The sequence below is a fragment of the Lynx rufus genome, unplaced genomic scaffold (genome assembly GCF_022079265.1).
Source record: "Lynx rufus isolate CCGP_SWC_20201006 ecotype Redwood Valley unplaced genomic scaffold, mLynRuf1.p SCAF_17, whole genome shotgun sequence".
NCBI lineage: Eukaryota > Metazoa > Chordata > Mammalia > Carnivora > Felidae > Lynx > Lynx rufus.
In genome coordinates, this window is record NW_025814831.1 from 15,344,767 (window position 1) to 15,370,867 (window position 26,101).

At 41.7% G+C, this 26,101-nt stretch overlaps 1 protein-coding gene across 1 annotated transcript in view; it reads left to right on the forward strand.

Moving 5' to 3' along the window:
* The first annotated feature begins 930 nt into the window (after positions 1-930).
* FOXN3 (forkhead box N3) overlaps positions 931-26,101 on the forward strand; it is a 403,845-nt gene continuing 378,674 nt past the window's right edge. Inside the window, exon 1 of the mRNA XM_047080243.1 lies at positions 931-1,043. The gene's annotated coding sequence lies outside the window, so the exon portion shown is untranslated. The remainder of the gene's footprint in view (positions 1,044-26,101) is intronic.

Sequence of the window (26,101 nt, forward strand, 5' to 3'; positions counted from 1 at the left end):
CTTTCTCATTGATTTCACTGGAGATACACGAGTGCGTGTTTTGATGCAATTTTTGAGGTCTTTTGAAAATCAAAAGACTACGTGTTTAGCCATATGGGCCTTTATTATTTAAAATAGCATACGATAAAGTAAGAGAAAGCAAAATGCAAAAAGGACCTGTTAGGAAACAAAATAATTGGAAGACTGTTTATTTTTTTTCGTTTTTTTAATGTTTATTTATTTATTTATTTATTTTTCAATATATGAAATTTATTGTCAAATTGGTTTCCATACAACACCCAGTGCTCATCCCAAAAGGTGCCCTCCTCAATACCCATCACCCACCCTCCCCTCCCTCCCACCCCCCATCAACCCTCAGTTTGTTCTCAGTTTTTAAGAGTCTCTTATGCTTTGGCTCTCTCCCACTCTGACCTCTTTGGAAGCCTGTTTAAAAGATGGTTTTAAACACACCAGTTTTCAGTCTTTTTTTTTTTTTTTTTTTTTTTGCGTCAGATTTTTGAAATCTGTCTTTGTTGATCCCCGCGCTGGGAAGGTGCACAAGGGCACCGGGCAACCCTCCGGAAACCAGTTACTGCCCTGCGCTTCGCACTGGGGCTGCGGCCACCAACCTCCGCCTTCGGGGAGTTCAGTGGAGCCAATGTGCTCCTTTTCACATCTTCTGCTACGATGTGACACCAGGCGCCGGTTCACCCGCACGCACGGCGTCCGGTTTTGAAAGGGGCCGACGGGTTTGTCTGTTTTGCGGGGGCTCCCGGCGCTCACGAGCGGCCCGCCGTACGTGCCGGCTGCAGACCGGGCCGCGGGCGGGCGGGCGGACGGGCGCGCGGCGCGCACTAGGACCCAGCGGGGCTCCGGGCCCCGGGTGGGAGCCGCGCCGCCGACCCCGGGCGGGCGCCGGGGCTGGAGCCGGGGTTCCGGCCGCGATCGGCTGCAGCTCGGCCGGGAGACGGCGCGACCCGGCGGCGGGGCCACCGGCGAGTCCAGCGCCGCCGCAGCCCCCCGATGCGGCCGCGAGAAGCAGCGGGGGGGGCCGGCGATCGAAGGTAACGAAAATGGGGCTCATTTCCTGCCTCCCGAGCCTCTGCTCTGGCTCAGCATTGTCACGAGAAGCCCTCGCTGCTCAGGCTGCTGCATTTTGGGGGCACCCTTTGATTTTTTAAGGTGTCCGCCCCCATTTTGCCACCTGGCTTCCGATTGATTTACAGCACGCAGCCCGGATGGGAAAGATCCAGGGAGAGCAAGTTGAATATTTTCATTAGTTTTGGCTCAAAAGTAAGTTCATTAAAAAAAAAAAAAAAAAAGTTTCTCAGGCATTTGTGAATCGTCGTTTTTAAAAATTAAAAAAAAAAACAGCAGACAAGTGAATAATTTTTAAAAAAACGATCAAATAATGGATGTAATTCTGTTAATCACTTCCCAGGGCTTTACTTTTGTGGGTTCCCCGGGCATTACTTTTATTTTCAGGCAGCTAACGTGTTCAATGTGGAGTTTGGCTCGGGCAGAGTTTACAGCATTGCTGTCGTAACTGCTTTGCTATCAATTATGAGCAGCGTCAGCTCTGTGGGCAGTTTAAACCTCTTTTCACACACTGTAACTGGTTATCCTGATATGACATGGACAGATGAGAGTCCCCTTCGAGGACCGCAAGAAGGTTTCTCTTTTTGGAGAAACGTTGTTTTTGAGGAGAAAAACCACGATTACTGGCCGGGAGGCTGGAAGAGACTGTTTTTCATGCTTTGTTTATACTCCTGGGATGACATTTGGGGAAGGGAAATGCAGTCTTTCTCGGCAGCCTTTAATTGTGGGATTATTAATTTATTTAATTTATTAGTTTCGGTCGGCTGGGCTCGGGGAGCCCTCTGTCACAGGATGTGCTTAAGGTGACACGTTTTGCTAGCATTTGGGACACATGATTGCAAATGTAAAATGTGCCTCCTGTGGGCTGGTCTGCTGGGGAGCCCCGGTGTGGAGCCGGTCGTAGGCAGGGTGCGCCTGGCTCATTGAGGAAAAAGGGAATCATTTTCCTTAGCTAAGGAAGACATCCTGTTCTACTCCTTTTGTTCCCTGTTTTTCATTGATCGCCAGCTCTGCCTTAGGAGAGGGAGTGCAGCTCCGAGTGCCGAGCGGAAGACCACACAAATGACTCTAAACCACTTCAACTCTCACACTGATTGGCCAGCTAGATGGAGACTTAGGAAAACAGCCACCCCAAACCTTCTTGTTGAAAATCTTGCTGTAATTTCAGATGAGGCTTCTCCGTGCACAGATTCCCGCAAGATTGCCTTTTTAATTTCGCGTGCAGTTTGCTTGCGATCACCTTTATGTGTAATTTTTCCTTGTTGTTCCTATTCCAGATAAAGTAGGCCATTTTGGTGACAAATTTCTTTGCAGACGTCAGCTGCTAGCTTACATGTATAGACATACCGCTTTACGATACATTCTCCATGATTTCTCCTCGGGAGCCGGAGAATGCAAAGTTGTTCAACTTACGAGAATTTTTCCTGGGCGTTTTTTTGACCCGGATATTTAAATTTCACCATCTGCAGATGGATGCTTAACTGTAATTTACTCTGATCGCTTAAGTGTCCTGGGCATTAACACGTATCACGCACTAAATTTAAGTCTGCAACCGTGAAAGGAAAAGGCAGTGAAGAGAGAATAAGCAAAATCAGCTGGCACGCTGTTAGAAGAAATTGTGGCACCTGGGTCGAGGAGAATGCATTTCCCATCCCAGAAAAGGGGCATTCCTCACCTTAATAGAATAGGAATTAGTAAATATTGTGGAATTGTGTATCTGTGGGACAAAAAAATACATCAGGCCCATGGACGTCTTCCTTTGAGCCTTTAAGCACTTCAATTAAGAGAAACACTGTCTCAGAAGTTGTTCAACGTATAAACACTTTTCTGATTGGCTTAAAAATTTAGACACAGGAAGTGGATGGTATCTAATAACCCATGAGTGGAGACATGGTTGTCATGGAAACTGAGACTAGTACCCCCCCCCCCAACACTCACATACCCTACCGTAACCACCACTTAAAAAAAAAAAACAAAAAAAAAAAACTTGCATGTCTCACAGATGCCTGGAGAACGTGTTGGCTTCTGTAAGCTTTCCCACAGCATCTGCTGAAACCTGAGACCATGCCTGTCAAATCAAGGTCATTTTACAACAACAACCAAAAATGCAGTCTCCTGGATTTCATAACTGTATTTTTCTTAAAAATATGCGAGGAAAAAAAAACCCTTAAAGCAAGGATGAGCACACGTGCTTACCTAGCAGTTTGCCACCTCTGAGTTGTGCAAGGCAAGGCTAAGAAGAATGTATTTGAGCGCTTAATTGTGGAATCAAACTGATTTGCAGGTCTACTGTTAGAACGAAGCTCTTTTTAGAGCTGTAAAGCCTCGAACGTTACCTGTGGATACAGAGGCACTTGGGGAAGGTATAATGAAGAGTGTCTGTTTGCAAGAGGGTTCAACGTCGTACCGTAGCAATTAAATTCAAAGAACTGGCACTTTGGAACCCTGCTCGAAGGCTGCCTGAGCAGGGATAAATAAAGACTGTGTCTGGTGCTTTGGGAAGTACAGGGGAGGGTGTTCTCAATAGCTGAGCTGGGAGAGGAAAACTCCTGAATAGAAATAAACTCTTTCAAAACTGCAATTAGCATTTGATGAACTCCCGAAAAGTTTCCTCTTCTTTTGTAGATGAGCAGACTGTTGTAGTTTGTAGGGTAATTGAGAGGTTCTCAAAATCAGAGTTGCGAATATTGTCATTGTCTTGCTCCTGGTTTCAACGACGAGGGTCGAGAAGGGAGCAAAGTTTGCCCCCCCCCCTTTTCACTTTGCGGAGTGAAAAATAACCAAGGAGGCCCTCTCCTCAATTTTGACTCTGGCGATCAACGTGGAAACTTGTAAATATAATACCAGTGCGTTTCTGACATTTCTCTCATCTTGTCAGTGGTAGTCTTTAAATTCTAAATTCTTGATATGCGTTTAGTAATATCTTCCATCCAGTCATGATTTATAGCACTGTCTTCTTTTAACTGAAAATGGTCAGTTTTGGATCTTATTTAATGAACACCTTGATCTTTTTAAAAAGCAGCAAATTTTCCTTGTTTTTATCACCTAATTGCATGGAAGGAGAGAGGCGGTGGACAAAATCCCGGTTGTATTTTAATGTTTGTACGATATCCTGAGTCTCTGACATAGGATATATAGACTTTAGAAGCGAAAGAACAACGTAGCAATCACCTGTTGGAGTGAATCAGCGTATATTTCATGATCCCATGTTGTCAAACACTTCACTGGTTGGGATTTGGTGAAAAGGGTTGCATTTAATGGCACGTCGCTTCTCCTTTAGCAAAGGATTTCCTGCAGGGAGGTTTCTTATCTGTAAGTATGGTCCTTGGCAGGAAGCAAGTCGGTTGGTTGTTTTTACAAACCGAAGGAAATGAATGGGAATTGTTGGTCTTCTAGAATCTGCCTGCCTTCTCCATTGTCTGTCAAATAGTTGGCTCAGGATTTCTAAAGAGACTGCAAATCTTTGGCATTTCTGTTGATTTATTTTTGACGTTGGTAGTGGAAAATTGGTCATTATGCTACTGTGTACAACTTATTTTACCAATACAAATGAACAAGATGTTCAATAATATCCTAATTCATGTTCAGTTGTCAGATATACACATACTCACTGAAGCTGGCCTTTTTTGATAGCTGTGCCAAATTTCTAATAATTAGTCCAGAATACCAACCAAATGTCAGTTTCACGGAGCGCTAAAGGGAGAGTGGCGGCTTCATTCTTTTCTTTGCTTATAAGAAGAAAATTCATAAAGACTGCATGTCAGGTATATGCCTGCTTCGCTGATGGCAAAAGATTGGTGTAGGGGGAGGGTCTGAAATTGGGAAGGGGGTGCTAAATCCAGTTTACAATCCATGTGAGAAAAACAAATCTTAACCTCGAAGAGATTTCTTGTGTAAAACTCTAGATTACGTTTTGGATATTGTAAAGAAGTATATTTGATTGTTTTAATTTACGCATGTTTCAAATTCTGGAAGAGGCAACAAGGGTCTTTAAAGGGAAAGAAGTAAGTACATAAACCTGCATTTGAAGGAAACAGCCCTAGGGAGGGCTGGTAAGAGCATCTGAGGGAGAAAGTGATTTGTTGCAATGGTTTTCACACATTTTTTGAAGACATCATTTTTTGTTTTATATTTAGCACCAAATGGAATCTTACGCAAGACCCTGATACAAGAGCCTAACAGAAACAGAGCTGCTTGGGAGTCGGGGGTGGGGGGTGAGGTGGGGAGGGGGCGGGAATCAGGAGCCAGGAGCCCAGAGCTCGAGTGTCTTCCCCTGGGTTGTGCCTGGGGCTCACCCTAGAAACCTAGTACCTCTGTGAAACAGTTTGAAAATCATTGCTTTTAACATGTCCAAAATCTTCTCTAAAGACGGCCCAAGGGAATGGCTTGCCTAGCCCCGGAACTTCTTAGCTGAAGAGAGAACTTTAGCCTCGACAGTTTAAGAGGCGCTTGTGCTCAGAGTGAGTAGGAGAAAGGTATGTCATACAAGCATGTATACAGCAAAAGATTCGGTGGGCCACAAATACGGAAAAAGCCCTGGACCAGTCTATTAATAAGGAAAGGAGAAAGGATGTTTTTTAGGGGTTAATTACAAACCAGGGCCTCCCTTTCCTTCTAAGTTATGGGAACGTTGCACAGAGGCATTTGATAACACGTGGTTATGACTGTACTGGAATGCATGGATTTATTCTGTTCCCACCTCAGGATCTGTTATATCGCTGTTATTCTATTTGTCAGTGAAAATTATTTCATATTAAGTGTCACTCATGAAATGAAAGTGTGCCAAGCTATATAATCTGCTTGGCAGGCTCAGTAGTGTTTTGAGTGTTGAGTAAAATGATAACGCACAGATGATATTTGAATCTCATCAAATAGATTCGCATTATCTCTGCGACCGTGCGATTTACTGAAACAGCAGTGTTGGGGGTGGGCTCGGTTTTCCTCTCATACATCCCAGAGCTACGAGTATTAAGGTTTCTAGGGGTGGTGGGCAGAGAAATAAGTCCCCTTCAGTTCCACCCGTGCTCTTCAAGACCCCTCGATTCGCACACGCACAGTTTCGGAAATGAGGCGAACTCCGTGGACGTTTCAGGCAAACTGCAGTGCGTCGTGGGGCCACAGCCATCCTCCCTGCATCTTGTCCTGGAGACCGCACAGTGGGGGAGTCTGTAGAAGTAGAAAGGATGGACCCCTCTCTGTGTTCTTCTTGTGACTTCCACGGTGGAGTTGGAAATGGTGTTTAGAATAATCAGTGTTCTGGGAAGTCACAGGTCTTCCAACAATTTGTGCTGGAACTTCTTTTTTCTTTCTTTCTTTTCTTTTCTTTCTCTTTCTTTCTTTCTTTCTTTCTTTCTTTCTTTCTTTTCCTATTTTTTTTTTTTTTAAATAGACACCACACCCACCGTGAGGCTTGAACTCATGACCCTGAGATCAAGTGTCACATGCTCTACCCACTGAGCCAGCCAGGTTCCCTGGGAACCTTTTTTTTTTTTTTTTTTTTAAGAAAACATTTCCTCCACAAAGATGAAACTAATATGAGCACAAAATAGTTGGCTGTGGTAGTGGATGGAGAGAAAAATGATTGTGGTTAACTTTTATTTGTTGAATTATGTGGAAGAAAGCTTTCCATGTTTAGGCTGTTTAAAGCTATCTTACTCCTCTTCCCACTGCATTTCAAAGAATGAGTGTGTATGCAGAAAACCGATGGAACTGTCCCAAGGCATATTCATGAAAATAGACCAGTGATTCCTCTTGAGTGAGCGTTTAAACTCCATGTTCTTGGGGACTTCCCTTTTTGATCTCAAGGACGCATCCCAGTTACCGGACCTGGGGACCTGGCGGAAGGTGCTGAGGGAGGACTTCAAATATTATGCGGGGTGCTGCGGACAGGGTACCTTTGCGGATGTCACTTCCTTAAGATTCGGATAAGCAAGTCTTCAAGTCTTCCTTGAAGAGGGGGTTTTTGTATGTTATACGAGGTTAGATTTTAGATAATCTCAGGTATCTTTTGTACATTTTGACGTTTTCTGATTCGGCAAACTTAACATTGTTGCAGCCTTTAAAACAATTACCATTTAATGACTAGTTAATACAAATCTGTAAATTAAGGTAGTCATATCGTCTCGTGGGACTAGACTTAGCACTTCTTTAAACATTTTTTTAATGTTTACTTATTTTTGAGACACACACACACACACACACACACACTGTGTGAGCTGGGGCTGGGCAGAGAGAGAGAGAGAGAGAGAGGGAGACACAGAAGCAGAAGCAGGCTCCAGGCTCTGAGCTGTCAGCACAGAGGCCGATGCGGGGCTCGAACTCACGGACCGTGAGATCATGACCTGAGCTGAAGTTGGACTCAACCCACCGAGCCACCCAGGCGCCCCTAGATTTGGCATTTATAATGGTCTCTTGAAAAAGAAATAAGTTTCTCTGGGTAAGTTAGGCAATGTTGGGTAACAGAAAAATTGTATCACACTAGTAAGAGGCTTTCGTTTAAAAGGTACCTCCCCAGGGCGCCTGGGTGGCTCAGTTGGTTGAGCGTCCGACTTCGTCCCAGGTCACGATCTTGCGGTTTTTGAGTTCGAGCCCCGCATCAGGCCCTGTGCTTGGAGCCTGGAGCCTGCTTCTGATTCTGTGTCTCACTGTTTCTCTGCTCCTCCCCTGTTCACGCTCTGTCTCTCTCTCTCTCTCTCTCTCTCTCTCAAAAATAAACATTAAAAAAAATTTTTTTAAAGGTAACTCCCCTACATGACTTTAATTAATTCCTATTAACCTAGTATTAATATACTACTGCTATGACTATTACTGCTAAGTAATGACAAATATATATTAATGTCCCATTTTACAGATGAGGAAACTGAGGCCCTGTGTTCCTAGGGCCTCATACTCTTTGGTAGCCAATTAGCTCTCTTGACCCCCAAATTCCAGGCATTTTTTCCACCCCACCAGCTACCTCACAACTGTTCCGGCTCTCTCTGTTGCAGGGTGGATGACTGCCCCTTCCATGCTTGAAATGGAATCTCCTCCTGGGAAAACACCGCAGGGCGGGGTAGGGAATATTTGATGTGATTTTGGCAAGAAATAGGGTTTTGCTTCTTGAGGTTCTGTGTTCCCACATCTGACCTTCAGGGACGAGAGGGACTTTTTCGTTCCCTTGTCAGAGATCACCTTCCTTCATTCGTCTTCCTCTTTTGAGTTTTCCTTCATCTCCCCCTGAGCACATTCACCTACTTGGTCAGTGAAAAGCTCTCAGCACAGGGAGAGGGCATTCCTGAATTACCCAAATATTTCACTTAGTCTTTTCTGTCGTGGCATCCACAGAAACAGATTTCCCAGCCAACGTTCACTTTTGTAATTCAGACGAGCTGTCCAACAGACTGCGAGGTGCAAATACAATGACATTTCCTTTATGTTCGGAGTATGGGCTGATACAGACCAAGGGGAGTGGGGTCAGTTGGACGTCCCCCGTCTAAGCCCGGACCTCTGCTGCTTGCAAAGCTGGCGGAGCAGGCCTCAGCCAGAGAAGGTTCGCAGGGACTTGTTGATGCCCTTGGTTGGCAACGGTCCGATGCTGGGCTGGGGTTGCACTAGGGTGCAAGCCCCGGCAGGGAAATGGCCAGGGCCCCAGCAGCTCCCACACCACCCTGCTCCTTAGCTCTTTCCACAGGGTCGGGCATGTGGACGTCGTAGAAGAATAATCATTAAAAAAAAATTTTTTTTTTACATTTATTTTTGAGAAACAGAGTGAGACAAAGCATGAGCGGGGGAGGGGCAGAGAGAGAGGGAGACACAGAATCCGAAGCAGGCTCCAGGCTCCGAGCTGTCAGCACAGAGCCCGACGCGGGGCTCGAACCCGCAAACTGTGAGATCATGACCTGAGCCGAAGTTGGACGCTCAACCGACTGAGCCACCCAGGCGCCCCAAGAACAATCATTTTTAAAATCCTCTGGACTCCAAGACGAAGGAAGATCCTGGGAGAGTGTTTTTCAGTCCAAACAAGTGGGAACAAGAGACAGAGCCTAAGCTCTGAGTCTGAGCTTTCGGGAAGAAATTTTCAACCCGGACATTCATTTCGTTGTTGTTTTCCTCTGTTACCACCATTATCCTGTCTCCCAGGTCAGCACACTTGGACACCTGCTTGTTTTATATCCATGTATCTCATTTATCACCAGAGCTCCTGGCTGCTTTCTTCGAAATCCTCCGAAGATTCATCTCAGGGAGACTGCAGGTAACCTGGAGGGGGCTCTGTCCCTCCCGGTCCCTGTCCTTCCTCTGCACTCCTGAAGACTTCTGTCCCTAAAACACTCCGCAAGTGCCTTGGCCACTTAGAGCCGTGTGTGACCTTGACCTAAGACCCAGTGATATGGAAATAAGACTCAGTAATGTGGAAATCCTGAAAGCATTATTGTGAAAGTTAATCACAGAGTCCCTGAGGAGCACTTGGCAGAGAGCCTGGCACGTAGTTGCAATTTATCGTAACTCTTTTATTGTTGTGTTGTTGTTGTTGTGTCCCTCCTCTCCTAAGAAGCTGTGGTGATGTTCTGTTGCTCCCCTTGCCACGTCTGTCTTCCTCTGTCTGTCCAGACCTTCTGTCATCTTGTCCTATCCATCAGTGCTCGGGGATTGCCTCCGGAGCCGGTCCGGGTTGATTCATCCCTGAACTTGCTTTCCCCTCCAACTCCTCTGCCTTTGTTTATATTGCTCCTAGTTCCTATGATCCCTGATCACAAGCTTCTTCTTCCTCCCTTCACATGTGGGAAAGATGTCGATTTCACCCCTTCTGCAACTCCAGTGTACGGGGAAAATGCAACTTACTCATTTTTTTTTTTTCTACAGCAAACCATCTTCCCCAGTGCACACCCATGGATTGCTAGGAAGAAGAATAATAACTTTAGATCCTATCTATTTAAAATCTGACTGGGGCGCCTGGGTGGCTCAGTCGTTTAGGTGTCCGACTTTGGCTCGGGTCATGATCCTGCAGTTCGTGGGTTCGAGCCCCGCGTCGGGCTCTGTGCTGACAGCTCGGAGCCTGGAGCCTGCTTCGGATTCTGTGTCTCCCTCTCTCTCTGCCCCTCCCCTACTTGCTCTCTCTCTTTCTCTCTCTCTCTCTCCCTCCCTCCCTCCCTCTGTCTCTCTCTCTCAAAAATAAACATTAAAAAAAAATTAAACTTCAGTTCGCTCAGGTAATCCAAACAGTCCCTTACAGTAATTCTCAGTCTTTCTAGGAGAACAGTGCCCGTTCGCTGGGGTGGTTTCGCCTCCTTTGCCCGTGATGGTTTGTGTGGGAAGGAGTGTCAGGCACATTCTTCCCTTGTATTTCTTACTGAGGACCAGCAGATTCAGCCTCCTTTGGTGGAGTGACCTCTGCTCTCGGGGGCTGGGTCTCTTGCCCACTGGTGCTGCTTGTTTAATATTAGCAGTCGAAGTCTGTGACGCCTATTACGTGGAGTCTAATCCAGTAGTTGTCAAAGACCCACAGTAAGGTACAGATACGTTGTCAGGAGGTCCTAGTAAGCACCTACGGACATTGTATGCATGGATGGACCATACAGAAGACATCATTATTGGTTTTTTTTTTTTTTTACAAAGTTTATTTACTTATTTTGAGAGAGAGAGAGACCACATGAGTGGGGGAGGGGCAGAGAGCGATGGAAAGAGAGGATCCCAAGCAGGCTCTGTGCTGTCAGTGCAGAGCCCAAGGCAGGGCTCAGGCTCGTGAACCGTGAGATCGTGACCTGAGCCGAAACCAAGAGTGGGACGCTTAACCCACTGAGCCACCTGGGCTCCCCCAAAAGATACTACTCTTCTTGCTACACTCCAAGCACTCTGATCTCTTCCATTCTATTGAATTGAGTTGAACTGAACATACCTCACTGTGACGCTCTCTGCCGACTTAGTCCCACTTTGGCTCCTAATTAGCAGCAAACTCTGAGTTTGAGCCACACTGTCCCTCAGCCGACTGGCCTGGTGGTCTTTGCAAGGGATCTGCTCCTCTGGATACAGCTGACTGCAGCCAAGTGCCTGGCTCTGGGCTCAATCTCCTCCTCTCCCCCCTCCTCCTCCCCCCCTCTAGCCCCTCACCTCACAGCTCCCTCTGCTTGGGCACGCCGTCACGCTGGGCTGATGAAGCTGTGTGCCACGAGCTGTGTGCCACGTGTGCTGGGAGATGTGGGGCCACCTCTTCTCGGGGCTCCAAAATGGTGCAGGAAGACGGCACAAGGACATCCCTCCGCACTCAAAGGACATCTGTCTACACTCAGCATTACCTTCTCTACTCAGGAGGCAGAATCACCCAGGAGTAGTAGGTCAGGGCGAACAGGAACCACTCCACTGTCCTCTTTTCTCTCCTGTTTCTTTCCCGTAATTATCTGGACTCAGAAAGGGGTGGACTCTTCTTCAGTGTTCCCTCTTCCGCTCATCCTGCCACCATCCAGGGCAGGGAGCTTAGCGATTTCCCACTCCCTGATGGGTCACAAAGCATCTTCCACTGTCTTCAGTTAGATTCTTTGAGCTGGTTCCTCCAGACTCCTAGTAAATGGCGGAAAATCCTGTCCCGGGACAAAGCCGGACTCTCGAGGCTGTGCAATTTCTGCCTCTGGCCGAGTCTACTAGTTTCCCATCTGTGTCCATTCTGTGCAAGTTTCAGCTGGGGTCAGCTAACGACCACATTTCCAAGACTCCCTTGCAGCTAAGAATGGCAAAACTCTAGCTTCTGGGATGTGAGTAGATGCGTGGGGTTTCTGTCTGGTTTGTGTCCTTGTTTTTCTTTATAGTTTTATCACATATATATTTTTTAATCCCCAAACTATGTGTAGTTTACCTTTGCAATGCTTTCATATAAATGGAAACATAGATACGTGTATGTGTGTGTACGTACTGTGTCATAGGTTAAAATATGTTTCTTATTATGAACAGGAACAAAAAAAATGGAAAGCCTCTGCATTATGGTAACTGGCTAGGTATGGAATTTTTGGTCTCATAGGGTATAAGCATCTTAATGCGAATTGGTTTCAAAAGTGCCTGTGCTCGTTTATACTCCCACCAGGAGTGAATATGATTTTCTATTGTTTCGTGTTCTCATGGTATTTAATATTTAAAAGTTTTGCCAATGTAATATGCGTGGAAATAGCTCATTATTATTTAAATTGTTTTGGTTATTATTTTTTTTTAATGTTTATTTATTTTTGAGACAGAGACAGAGCATGAACGGGGCAGGGTCAGAGAGAGAGGGAGACACAGAATCCGAAACAGGCTCCAGGCTCTGAGCGGTCGGCACAGAGCCCGACGCGGGGCTCGAACTCACAGACTGTGAGATCATGACCTGAGCCGAAGTCGGACGCTCAACCGACTGAGCCACCCAGGCGCCCCTAAATTGTTTTGGTTATTAATAAGTGTGAGTAACTCATCACAAGTTTGTTGGTCACAAATGTTTCTTCGTTTGTGAAGTTCCTGTTGCCCTTTATCTAGTGTTTTCCAAAAAATGTTTAGTTTCTTAGATCTCTGTAGTACCTCTTTCTGTTTTCCACCTGTATCTTTATTCTTTCTACTCTTTAGTGTTTATTATTTTTTTTAACTTTCTAAGTTGGCAGCTTTTGAAGTTTTCTTTTCTATTCTTTTTAAAGATTAAAAAAATATTTTTTAATGTTTATTTATTTTTGAGAGGCAGAGAGAGAGAGCACAAGCCGGGGAGGGGCAGAGAGAGAGGGAGACACAGAATCCGAAGCAGGCTCCAGGCTCTGAGCTGTCAGCGCACAGCCCGATGCGGGGCTTGAACCCAGGAACTGTGAGATCATGACCTGAGCTGAAGTCAGATGCTCAACCAACTGAGCCATCCAGGTGCCCCTAAAGATTTTATTTTGAAGTAATCTCTACACCCAATGTGGGGCTCGAACTCATGACCCCAAGCTCAAGAGTCGGGCACTCTTCCAACTAAGCCAGCCAGGACCCTCTGAAGTTTTCTTTCTTTGTTTCCTTCCTTCCTTCCTTCCTTCCTTCCTTCCTTCCTTCCTTCCTTTTTCTTTCTTTCTTTCTTTCTTTCTTTCTTTCTTTCTTTCTTTCTTTCTTAAATGATTATTTATTTTGAGAGAGAGAATTAGAGGGGCAGAGAGCAAGGGAAAGAGAGAATCCCAAGCAAGCTCCATGCTTTCAGTATGAAGCCCAACGTGGGGGTCAATCTCATGAATTGTGAGATCCTGACCTGAACCGAAATCAAGAGTCTGATGCTAGTGGCATCTGGGTGACTCTGTCGGTTAAGCGTCGCCTGACTCTTGATTTCAGCTCCATCATGATCTCACGGTTCCGTGGGTTTGAGCCCCACGTTGGGCTTTGCGCACTGACTATGTGCCTGGAGCCTGCTTGGGATTCTTTCTCTCTCTGCCCCTCCCCAGACTCTGTCTCTCTCAAAATAAATAAATTAACTTAAAAAAAAAAAAAAAGAGTTGAATGCTCAACCGAGTCACCCAGGCACCCCAGAAGTTTTCTTTTCTAATACAAAAATACAAGCTATAAGTGACCTTCTAAACACTGAGTCAGTGCTATCTCCAGAGTTTTAGTATGTAGAATTTTCACTCTTGTTCAGTTCTAAATAACTTCTAAATTGATTATGATTTTTTCTTTGTTCTCTGCATTATTTATAAGTGTTTGGTTTCAATTTTCAAACTTAAGGTGTCTTTCGAGTTATCTTTTCATTATTGATTTCTAACAATTGCATTTTTTTGGTCATAGAATACAGTCTTATGATGCCAATTATGGAACGTAAGTCAAGCGTGTTAATCGAGTTTTAAAATCTTTACTATTTTTATTGATACTTTGCTGATCTATTTTTAATTGAGAGAAGTGTATTAAAATTCCTCACTAAGGGAGTACATTATAATTTTTCTCGATATATTTTGAAGTTACCTTATTTGGTGATACATTTAGAATTTCTGTGTCATCTTGGAGAATTGAATCTTTTATTATTATGAAGGAATGCACTTTAACACTTACGGTGCTTTTTGTCTTAAAGCATATTTTGTCTGATGTTCATGCAACAGCTCTAGACAACCATGAGACATGATTAGCTTCCTCTTTATTAGTTTTTGCTTCCTGTTTTTCCATACTTTGTTTTTTTCAAACTCTTTATATCCTAGTATTTTGGATGTATCTTTTACATATGACATATAGGTGGCTCTTGTTTTCAGGCAGTCTGTTAAATATCTTTTAACTGAAATTTGTAATCTGTTTATGTTTATTGTAATTACATATGTATTTATTCCTTCATGTTATTTTATCCTTTCCGTTTGTCCCGCCTCTTCCAAGTTTCTCTTTCTTTCATTTCTTGCCTTCTTTTGAATTGATGACCTTTCTTTTCTTATCTTATATATTCTTCCATAGTAGTTTAGAAGTTTTATATTCCTTTATTCTTTTCGTGGCCCTCTGGAAGTTTTAGCATGTATACTTATCAACGTCTAAAAGTAACTCATATCTTTTCTCTCCTCCCAAATAATGCAAGGATCTTGGACCACTTAACTCCAGTCAATGACCCCTGTGTCCCCAAATTAGGTCCCATTTTTGCTCAGTGTTTTAGTTGTATCTTCTGTTTTGTTAACCGTACATTTTGGACATTACCATTATCATTTTAAAATAGAACTTTCTGTTCAGATTTACCCACATATTTACTCCTCCTTGCTTAGAATTCCTTCCTTTACCCCAGCCCTACTCCAGTGGATCACTTCTCTTCTTAGATTTCATCGACTGGGGATCAGTTGAGGGAAAACTATTTCAGTATCATTTGTTGGACAGTTCTGGGTTTTTTTCTATAGTTTTGTGAGGTATAAAATATATTTTTGCTAGATATACAATTCTAGTTATTTTTCTGTCAACACATTAAAGATGGTCCATTATTTTCTGTTTTCCTCTGCTGAGAAGTCAATTCTAATTCTAATGGCCACTTGTCATTGAAGGTATTCTTTATTCAGTAGTACTTTATGGCTGCTTTGAAGATACTCTTTTGTCTTGGATATTCTGCAGTTTTATTATAAAGTATCTAGATGTGCATTTCTTTCTTTTGTATTTAATTTGCATGGGATATTTTGGGGTTTTGTGAATTTGTGGATTGAATTTTTTCATCAGTTCTGAAAGATTCTCAGAATATCGTCTCTGCTCTGTACTCTATACTTCTGGATTTCAGATTAGGTTTATCTCAGACTTTTGTTCTTTGTCTCCTCTGTTCTGACCTCTTTTTCATGTTTTCTGTCTCTGTATATCATATCTTTTCCTAAGTTGATTTGTTTTGAGAGCGAGAAAGAGAGAGTGTGAGCGAGTGCGGGGGTGGGGGAGCACAGAAAGAGGGAGAGAGAGAATCCCAAGTAGGGTCCGTGCTCAGTGCAGAGCCTGATAAGGGGCTCAGCCTCACAACTGTGAGATCACGACCTGAGCCAAAATCAAGAGTTAGATGCTTAACCGACTGAGCCAGCCAGGTGCCCCCCTCTCTTTATGGTATCTTTTCATGCTACAGTCTAGACGTTTTTAGTCTTTGTCAGTGTCCTCTATCCAGTCTGTCTGACCTTACGTGCACCTTATATACTTGTTCCTTTTATGATTTCGACATTTATTGTATATTGTGTGTCTGACAATTTTAAAATTTGGAGTCTCTGGCTCCCATTCTACCATCTCTCGTTTCTGTTAGCTGTTGTCCATGATGCTATTTCCTTACGCATGCGTGTTTGCGAGTTTTGTCTTATTTGACTGTGACCTGTTTTTTTTTGTTTGTTTGTTTGTTTCGAGACTTCATCAGGGGGAATTCTTCAGGTTTGTATTGAGGTGAATTCGCTAGATTCTGCATTCGTTTCTGCCAGGTGCCTGGGATCATAAACGACCTGGGAAAGCAAGGACTTAAAACTTCTCCACTTGAGGTTTGGGGGTTCAATCACATAATCAGTTCCTACTCAAAACCCCTGCGAGGGCTGTCTTGTGATTGCAAATTTTCATTCAAGACTGTCTCTCCTCTGCTCGACGCTAATTTTGGAGGCAGGCAATTCTGGTAGCCTTTTGGAGTCCTATCTTCATTTAGCAGAGCACCTCCTCGTATCCTTTCCTTGTACCTTGGTGGGTCCTGGCTTTGTCAGCGCTGCCCGTTTTGTTTGCCGTCCCCTGTGCCCTGCTGTATCGTAAAAACCGAAGCTCAGTTTCTCCAGGTCGTTGCATGCCCTCAAGGTGGAAGCCGATGTATGTGTAATGCTCTGAGTGTGTCTCATTTTCTTGTTGGTTCATAGATACATGTCAAACTATCTGGGGGAAGTATTTTGTCCAGCATTTTTAGTTGTTTTCCGAGGATTGGATGGATATCTTTTTTTTTGCCATGGTGCCAGAAAAGGAATTCCCATTCTTCTTTCTCTTTGTGTTCCTTCTTTTAGTCCCTGAACGTATGAATGCCTGTGGGCAGTGAGAGTGAGGATCATGTGTGCATAAAGCCATAGAGAAAAAGCACAAGCAGAATTTTCAAAACATTACCCCTTGTACACATATTTTAAGCCCTAGCTGGTATTAATTGAGGTAATACTAGCTGCTTCAATAAACCCAACAGTGCAGTGAATCGAAACAGTAGAAGTTTATTCCTTACATATCCAAAGTGGGTGCCCTGACTAGAGAATGGCTCTCATTCAGCTGGTGATTTGGGGAACCGGGTACTTTTCATTCTGTGGCTCTGCCATTTTCTAAAAAAATGTGTGTGTGTGTTTTTTTTTTATGTTTATTCATCTCAAAGAGAGAGAGAGAGAGACAGCGAGAGCAGGGGAGGGGCAGAGAGAGAAGGAGACACAGAATCCAAAGCAGGCTTCAGGCTCTGAGCTGTCGGCACAGAGGCCGATGCGGGGCTCGAACCCACGAGCTGTGAGATCATGACCTGAGCCGAAGTTGGATGCTTAACCGACTGAGCCACCCAGGGTCCCTGGCTCTGCCGTTTTCAACCAATGGCTCCCAAGGTCATTGCACGTGTTTGGATCCCACTGGCAAAAAAAGGAAAGAACGTAGACACTCAGGAGTGACAGGTTTTTACTAACCATCCTCGATGGGGCACATTCCACTTCCTTTCCCGGTTATTAGCTAATACTTGGTAAAATTGTCACATCTGCCTGTAAGGAGGGCTGCTGGGAAAGGTAGTGTGGATGTATGCCTAGGAGAAGAACAGGTGTAATAAACAGCCAGTCTGTCTCTGCTATGCATTTCCTTTCTGAAACTTTGGCCCCACCTGTTTCTCACTTCTCTGAGCTCCTTTTTCACTTAGAATCGGTGCCACCAAGTTTTAGAATTTAATTATTCTGAATCATTTCGTGTTCGTACAGCTTAAACCCCCAACTATATAATAACTTCCTCGAGGGTGTGAATTTTGTGCCGAGCGTTTGAAAATGCCCCCTATCACTCAGTTTTGGACACACGGTAGACTTTACGGAAATCAAACCTCTGAATGAAAGGAGAATGTTCTTGCTCTAAGGAGATGACTGCGAACATATTTAGGGGTGCAGTGTTGTGATCTTCGATTTATTTATGACGTTGTTCCTTCACGTTTTCTCCTTAGATTTGAAATTTATCAAAGTAATAATTTGGAGGGAAAAAAACCCCAATCCCCTGAAGTTTGGAGAGGACATTACCCACAGCAGTGGCACGTCCATGGGGGGATCATTTTCTTTCTTTCTTTTTTGAGAGGGAGAGGGAAAGAGTGAAAGAGCATGCGCTCGAGCTGGGGAGGGACTGAGGGAGAGGGAGACAGAAAATCCCAAGCAGGCTTCATGCCCAGTGTGGAGCCCCACGCAGGATTCATGACCTGAGCCGAAATCAAGAGTTGGATGCTTAACCAAGTGAAGCCGCTCAGGCACCCCTCCATGGGGAGATCATTTTAATCCGTCTCAGAATCTATTCTGAAATGTCTTGACATCAGCCCTCTTGGTGCCCTCTGGGTTGTTATGAAAATTCATTCAGTCATTCTGGAAATACTTGTGCAAGGGTGCTAGATCCTGTGGAGCAGCTGGGTCGAGGTAAGACCCTGCCTCAGGGCCAGTCGGGTGACAGGGTGCAAACACACTGCTCTGAGTGGGGAAAGACCTTTACCGTTGACTTTGTTATTGATAGGGCGGTGGTGAGGTTCTAGTTTATTTGTAGGACGGGAAGGGTAAAGGCTTCGTGCAACCCCAAGTCCTTTAGGAGAGACTTTTCGTTTCTCTTCCCTTTGCTTTTCCGCCTTGCTTCAGGAGGCCAGCCTTTCTCTAGGCAAGTAGTTAGCAAATCAACAAGCAGAGGAGTGTGGCTTTTGAATATTCTCCAGGGCCACAGATAATCTCAGCTGAACTGGACCCTGGGTTATTGGCCTCAGTATCACTCTCTGCTGGAGTTGAACGCATTACTTTGTTGCTAGGCTCAATGTTTTCAGTTCTCTATTTTTATTTTCTGTTGCTATTGGTCTTATAGTAAATGAGAATGACATATGGACTTGAGTTAAACTGTTGGAATCATCATTTGTTTTCTTTTCATTGCACAGTTTTCTTTCTCTACTGCACTGTACTGTGGATGGGAAAATACACTGACGTCTTAGTAACTCCAACTAATCTATTATCCACCTGCTCAGATACAAGCACAATGCATGTGGCAAATTACTTTATATGCCAATAAAGCCTCTGTTTTGGAAAAATGTTGGGCTGTTTATATTCAAAACATTGTTTTGAATCAAGCCATCTGAAATATTCTGGTATCCTGAATAGCATCATCAAAATTCCAGGAAGGGTCAAGCTGCAAAATACAAGATGTGGTGAGTCTATAATTAGGTATTGACCATGTTTTATCTGCCTGAGCACCTCCTCGGGCTTAGCTCTGGCGTTGGGCAGAGAATAGCTTTCGAGCCCAAAGGAGTTCACGTTAGAAGATGACCCAGCTGGTAAATGTGGCTCCCTCAGTAGCCAAGACAGAGCAAGCCCTTTACTTATCATGTTGTTTCATTCATACGGCCGTGCATAGAATTTCTGGCAGGTGAGAGCAGAGCACAGCATTTCCAATAAAATCAATGCAATGAAGATGGGTGGGTGCATAGTGGTCTTCTTGGAAATCACGTCCATTTTCTTCTCAATTCTAAAGTTTTTCTAATATCTTTTTTAGAAATTTTTTTTTCTCTTGTTTGGAAAAATTTCCAAAACTACTCTTTTGGAGGTACCAAGTCTTAGCCAAAGACATTAACGAGATAGCCCAGAACCTAGCAGACGGGGTAGAATAGCTAACTCTCTCTGTGGATGCAATGGGCTACTGAGTGGTCTCTTTCTGCATTGAGCAAGTGCTCATTTTTACCCTTAATGCCAAATATTCAGTGCTACAAGGGGAAGAGACAAGACTTCCATATTTTTGAGGTGGCTGATGTGATTTTTAAATTAATTTATATTTTTTAAGCAAAGTACTCCATGCAGTATTATTGAGGTGATGATATATCCTGATTTGTCTGTGATAGTTTTGCTTTATGCCCTGTTGCCCCAGTATAATCACTAATAGTGTCTCCTTTTATTTTCAAAGGCATCCTGGTTTTTATGACAAATTATAGTCATTGTACTTACAATACTAGTCAATGTATCTAGCAAAAGTATATCAGATTTGTTCAGACCAGCTTGTCTGCTGAGAAGAGCTGCTTAAAATTAAAAAGAAAAAGAAATCAGTTTGGAAGCAGTGGAGAGTCATCAAGGCAATGAGGAATTGTAAAGCCAAGATTTGGGGAAAGGAAAGCCCTAAGAGATGAGCACAGATTTTGGATCCTTTTCTTGAGACAATTGTCACTTCCAAAATTAGTGGCCAAGAAACTAAAAAACTTAGCAGAGCTTTCAACAGACTCATGGAGTTGGGGGCATTATAACTGTATTCAAGTCCTGCCAAGGAGCAGAAGCCCTAGTAAACAACCTAGGCTTTCATTTGGAACTCTGAGTCAAGATGAACCAGAAATAGAAAAACTCACACAGGGACTGATGCCAAAAATCAAATATTTTCAGATTAGTGTCCCTAGCTTAGTTGCTTGCCAGAAGCAAAAGTTAAAATCCTCTCTGGAGGAAGATATATGTTACAGAGCCTCATGTTGTTACTAGAGTTTTTCATATACTGTATCTGTCACCTGGTGAAAAATAATTAGACGTGAGAAGGCAAGATTTAGACAATCAACAAATAGATAAAGGGGATTAAGAGTACACTTATTTTGATGAGCACTGAGAAATGTACAGAACTGTTGAATCGGCATATTGTACACCTGAAACTAATGTAACATTGTATGTTAATTATACTTGAATAACAAAGTATATAAATATGTATTTTAAAAGAAAACATAGGAGAGAGTGAAAAGATTTACAGATGTATTCTAGGTGACTGAGGTTCTTTAAGGTAAGAAATAAAGACAATGAAGAAGAAAAAAGATACACCTAAAAGAGATCCAGATAGTGGATTAATCACATATGGTCTCTAAAATAACTGTTATTAAAATATACAAATAATTAAAAGAGAAGATGTTAAGATTTGCCAGACAACTAAAAATCATAAATAAGAATCTGGAACTGAAAGATATAGTTACTGAAGACGACTTATAAGTAGATGAACTTTTCAGGGTGATGGAAGTCCTCTCAGACTGGATTATAGTGATGATGATGGTTGTACAATTGAGCTAATATACTGAAACCATTGAGGGTATATTTATAGTAGGTAAATTATATGGTATATAAATTGCTTCAATAAATGTATGGATGAGTTCAATGAAGTAGATGCCGTCAAAGAGAGAATTAGGGAACTGAAATATAGAGAGGAAGAAAATACTCAAAGCATGTAGAGACAAAATAATGGGAAGTAAATATAGCATTTTGAAAGACATGTAAAATATGGTGGAAAGGCCTAATATGCATGGAATCAGGAAAGGAGAGAGAAAATGGAGCAGAAGAAATAATTGGAGAAAAATGGCTGAGAAATTGCTAAAACAAACAAATGACACAAAGCTACAGCATTAAGAAACCCTAGGACAGGCAGCGTCAGTACAAAAAAAGAAAAGCTGAAAAGCAGTCAGGGCTGGAAGAATGGTTAACTCTTGTTTTCAAAGGAGCAACAATATTGACAACCAACTCTTCAATGAAACAATAGAAGTCGAAAGAAAATGGTGTGAGATCTTTAAATTGCTGAAAGAAAACAATTGTTAACTTGAATTCTATATCTGCCTAAAGAATTCCTCAGAAATGAAGAAAAACTAAGTTTCTTTTTTTTTTTTTTAATATACTAAAGGAAATGCTAAAGGGCATCTTTTGGACAGAAGGAAAATTATTTCAAATCAAAGCTCAGAGATGCAAGAAGGAATGAAGAGCAATAGAAATAATAATTGGGTAACTAACTGTAAATATTTACTGTAAAAATAATAAGTCCTGTCTTAAATATATGGGGAATAAAATATATGATGAAAGGGGAACTCAAGTCTGAAGAGATTAATGAAGCTAAATTCTATGATCCTTATATTGTCTAGGATGATAAAAAACTAATTTGTATTAGCCATTAATAGGTCAAGGATGCATGTTTTAAACTCTGGATAATCTTCAAAAGAATGATAAAGGAATATAGAAACAATAAGCTAAGAGAAGGAAGCAAGAATAAGAGAACATACTCAGATAATTAAAAATAAGGGAGAAGATGGAGAAAAAGGATTCTATGGTAGATGAAACAAATAAAAAATAGTAGTCTTAAGCCCAAATATATCAGCAATTATATGAACTATAAATGGAGTAAATACTGTACTTAAAAGTCAAAGATAATCAGATTGAATTTTTAAAAACCTATACACTGCTTTAAAGGATACAGAGGGCCAAACATAAAAGAATGTAAAAAGACATAGCATGGAAATACTAACCAAAAGAGAGTTAGCATAGCTATATTAGTATCAGATAAAGTAGACCTTAAAAGGCAAGGTCTTCTTATAGGCAAGAAGAAGTGTTAGAGATGAAGAGAGATATTTCATAACAAAAAAAGATTCAACTCACCAGGAAAATATAATATTTCTAAGTGTGTATGCACTTATTAAACACACACACACACACACACACACACACACACACACACACTCCCTCTCGATTGTAAGACCTGCAAGGAGAAATAGAGATGTTGATATAGTTAGAAATTTTAACATACCTCTCCTAGTAACTGATACACCCAGCAAACCATAAAAATCAGTTAGATGGGGGCACTGTCTGGCTCAGTTGGTAGAGCACGTGATTCTTGATCTTGGGGGTGTAATTTCTAGCCACACGTTGGGTGTTTAGGATTTTTGAATCTATGAATTCACATTGGCTTAAAAATAAAATGTTAAGAAAAAAATCAGTTAGGATATAGACAATTTGAACAAAGTTAATTAACAAGCCTGATCTAGTTATAAAATAGTACACTCAACAAATTTAGAATGTACACTCCTTTCAGTACACATAGAATATTTGCCAACATTGCCCATGTTGAGTTGTGAAGCAACTCAGCAAATTTTAAAGGATTGAAATTATGCAGAGTATATTTTCAGATCACAGTGACATTAAACTAGAATTCAGGGACAAAAAAGATAAGTGAAAAATCCCCATGTGTTTAAAACTTAAGTGCTCATGGGTCAAAAAAGAAATAGCAATGAAAATTAGCTAATATTTAGAAATTAATTACAGTGAAAATATGACAGCCCGAACATGAAATGCAGCTAAAGCTATCCTTTGAGGGACATTTATAGCCTCAAATATATACATCAGGAAAAAAGAGAGGCTTAAAAATAAATAACCTAAGTGTTAAGAACTTAAAAAAGGACAATTAAATTTTTTAAAAAAGTAGGAGGAAGAAAATAACAAAAATAAGAGGGAAAAGTAATGACGTAGAAAACAGACATCCCATAGAATCATTAGAGACAAAAGACTAATAAAATCAGTAAATTCTGGTGAAACCAGTTAAGTAAAAAAAAAAAAAAAAGGAGAAATAAGCAGTACCAGGAATGACACAAGGAACATCACTACATTAAAAAGATAATAAAGGGATATGATGAATAACCCAGTGGTAATCTTATGGAGTGAGATTTTAGAAGAAATGACAGATTTTCTAAAAATGCCACTTATCCAAACTGACATAAGAAAAATAACAGTCTAAGTAGCCCTGTATCTACTCATATGAATATGTAATTAAAAACTTTACCACAAGGACAACTTCAGCCTCGGATGATTTTTCTGTTGAATTCATTAAATACTTAAGGAAGAAATAACACATATTTTCTACAAACTTCCAGATAATAGAAGACTTCTAAGAAGTTAGCATAATTTTGATGTGAAAACCTGATGTGATAAGAAAGAAAAATTCCAGGGCAATTTTATTCACGAATGTAGATTCAAAAATCCTAAGCCAAATACTAGCAAAGTGAATCCTGCAGTAAGTTACTGCATCATGATCAAGTTGGTTATCTTCCAGATATGCAAGGTTAGGGTGAGACATTTAAAAAATCAGTCAGACGGGGCGCCTGGGTGGCGCAGTCGGTTAAGCGTCCGACTTCAGCCAGGTCACGATCTCGCGGTCCGTGAGTTCGAGCCCCGCGTCAGGCTCTGGGCTGATGGCTCGGAGCCTGGAGCCTGTTTCCGATTCTGTGTCTCCCTCTCTCTGCCCCTCCCCCGTTCATGCTCTGTCTCTCTCTGTCCCAAAAATAAATAAACGTTGAAAAAAAAAAAAATTTAAAAAATCAGTCAGAGTAATTCAGTATATAAAGAAAATAATAAAGAATATAATAATAAAGAATAATAAAGAATATAAATAAAGAATAAAGACAAGAATTCCGTGATTATTTCAATAAATGCAGAAAATTATATGTGATGTAATTCGACATTTATTCATGATTTTTTTAAAAAAGAAGACTCCCCACAGTAGTAACCAAGAAGGAAATTTCCTTATGCTAAGAAGTTATCTACAGAAAATACTCTATGTCATTAAAAAGTAGGAAACATCATACATAATGAGAGATAAGTTAAAATTTTCCATTTGGTGGTAGGTAAGGACAAATAGACCAGTTATCACCACTTCTATTCATCACTGTATAGTGGATCCCTGCTAATGCAGTGAGGCACAAAAGAGGAATAAAAGTATTAAGATGAAAAAAGAATGAGTATAACTAATTATTGGGAGATTCAATTACTATATATGTAGAAAATTCAAAAGAAATTTCAGATAAATTGTTGGAACTTGCACTAGAAAGTAAGGAACTTGGAACTAGAAAGTAAATGTAGCAAGTGTGTTGGACACAGGTAAATATAAAAAAATGTATTTCTATTTATCACTAATAAACAGATAGAAATTGAATTTACATTAGAAAAAAATAAATACCTAGGAATAAATCTAACAAAAATTAAGAAAGCCCCTATATTGAAAAACATTTAACCTTATTGAGAGAAATCAAAGAAGATCTAAATAAATGGAAGAATATATCATGTTTATGAAATTGAGGGCTCCGTTTTCCAAAGACGTCAGTTAATCTCCAGCTGATAGAGTCAGTGCAATCCCAGGCAAAATCCCAGGAGGGTTTTCGTGAACTTTGATAAGCTAGTTCTGCCGTTTGTATGGAAACACAGAGGACCAGAAATTGCTAAGGTAACTCTTGAAGCAAGTAAGGGAAGTAGACTTTCTCCACCAGATAGTAAGGGTTATTGTTAGGCTAGGGGGAATGATGCAGTTCAAGGACTGGTTCAAAGACTGCTGGAATAGACCAGTGGAAAAGAATAGAATCCCTTGGGGCACCTGGGTGGCTCAGTCGGTTAAGCATCCGACTTCGGCTCAGGTCATGATCTCGCCGTCCATGAGTTCGGGCCCCGCATCGTGCTCTGTGCTGACAGTTCAGAGCCTGGAGCCTGTTTCAGATTCTGTGTCTTCCTCTCTCTCTGCCCCTTCCCTGCTCATGCTCTGTCTCTCTGTCTCTGAAAAATGAATAAATCTTAAGAAAAAAAAAAAAGAATAGAGTCCCCACACAGACTTGTGTACGTATAGACATATTATCAATGACAAAAATGACACTGTAGAACATTTGGGATAGAATTGTCTTTTTTATTTTTTGTTTGTTTGTTTGTTTGTTTATTTAACTAAGCTTTACACCCAATGTTGGGCCTGAACTCATAACCCTGAGATCAAGAGTTGCATGCTCTACCAACTAAACCAGCCAGGCACCCCAGAATTGTCTTTATTATTATTATTATTATTATTATTATTATTACTATTAGTTCATTGATTTTGAGAGAGAGAGGGATGGGCAAGGAGAGAGAGGGAGAGAGAAAAACCCAAATAAGCTCCATGCTGTCAGTGCAGAGCCGGACGTGGGGCTCAAACTCACAAACCGTGAGATCATGACCTGAGCTGAAATCAAAAGTCAGGTGCTTTACCAGCCGAGCCACCCAGGCACTCTAGAATTGTCTTTTTAAAATAAATAGTTGTGGGACAACTGGATGTCAATATTGAAAAATAATAACACTTGACCCTAAACTTACACTATACACCAAACCCCCTTCCAAATGAATTCAAGATCTAAATATCAAAGACAAAATAATAAAATATCCAGAAGATAATGTAGGATAATACACTCATGATTTGGGCCAGGGAAAGAATTCCTACATACGACCTAAAAAAACCAGTTATAAAGAAAAAGATGAAATCAGACTATATTGAAATGAAGAACTTTATCGGAAGAACTTTATCAAGAGGCACAGTTAAGAGAGTGAGAGCAATAAAAGAATGACAAAATTGAAAAATGGGTAATAGGCTTAAACAGGGACTTCCCAAAGGGTGATACCTGAATATCCAATAAACATGTGAAAAAGTGCTTGACTTCATAAGTCTTTGGGGAAGTGTAAATTAGAAACTACATAAAATGTGCCTGCATTTCCACAGTGCCTAAAATTAAAAATGACTTTGAATAGGGGCGCCTCGGTGGCTCAGTTGGTTGAGTGACTCTTGAGTTTGGCTCAGGTCATGTATGACCTTGCCTGCTCACGGGACTGAGCCCCAA